This window comes from Limulus polyphemus, unplaced genomic scaffold (genome assembly GCF_000517525.1).
Source record: "Limulus polyphemus unplaced genomic scaffold, Limulus_polyphemus-2.1.2 Scaffold2599, whole genome shotgun sequence".
Lineage (NCBI taxonomy): Eukaryota > Metazoa > Arthropoda > Merostomata > Xiphosura > Limulidae > Limulus > Limulus polyphemus.
The window spans coordinates 72821-73888 of record NW_013668209.1 but is presented as its reverse complement, the minus strand read 5'-3'; positions in this window follow the sequence as shown (position 1 = coordinate 73888).

The window sequence follows — 1068 nt, the reverse complement described above, 5'->3', positions numbered from 1 at the left end:
TGAGATTATACAACCACACCTTGTCTCCTGGTACAAAGCTGATTTCAGTAGATCTCTTATCATACAATAACATTAACATTATCGAATCAGCAGACTTTTTCAAGTTTGAACGCACTTAATGGTGAATATCATCCATCCTTTCCGATAACACTTTCACGAATTCTGACACATTTTCAGGCAACTCTTAGTAAGGTAGGCGTCCTGTTATCAGATCCATTGCAAACGAAGTTCCCGAACAAACATTAACTTTGCTGTAGCGTATCCAGTGGCTTCATGCTCTGTTGTTCTCTAGGCCATCAACAGTGGAGGGAGTAAGACATTCCAGTCATCTTGGCGACTATTACAAAACTTTGCTAATTCCTGTTCCAATGTCCAATTGTAATTTTCTACCATCCCATCAGACTGTGGATGAAGTGGCGTTGTTCAGGTCTTTCATATGCCAAACATCTTGCAGCATTCATGCAACACAGTTGATTCAAAGTTACAGTCTTGATCCGAATGCAGTTTGTAAGGCATACCAAATCTGAAGAAGAAATCCCAAATAGCCGAAGCTACAGTTGCAGCTTCCTGATTTGGTATTGCATATGCCTCAGGCCACTTGGTGAAATAATCCATCACCACACAAATGTACTTGTTTCCAGCACGAGTTTGGAGCAGAGGACCAGCAATGTCAACAGCTACTCTTTCCATTGGTGCACCAACTTGATATAACTTCATTCGAGCACGTCCCTTATGCTTGGGTCTACTTTTAGCACAATATGTACTGCATGTCCTGCACCATTCTTCCACATCTTGCCTCATACCTATCCAGTAAAAGCTCTGTCGTAGATGACACAATGTCTTCTTAACTCCGAAATGTCCTCCTGTTAAACTATCATGGGATTGACGCAGCACAACTTCCCGTAATTTTCTCGGTATAACCGTTTCCCAGGTCGTCATTTTCCCATCTGCAGTTTTCCATTTCCTTAGAAGAATACCATCTTCAAGCTTTAACTGGTCTCATTGTGCCCAATAGTTGTTTGACACATGGCTTAAGCTAGACACCTTCTCCCAAGTAAGTCGCAAAAC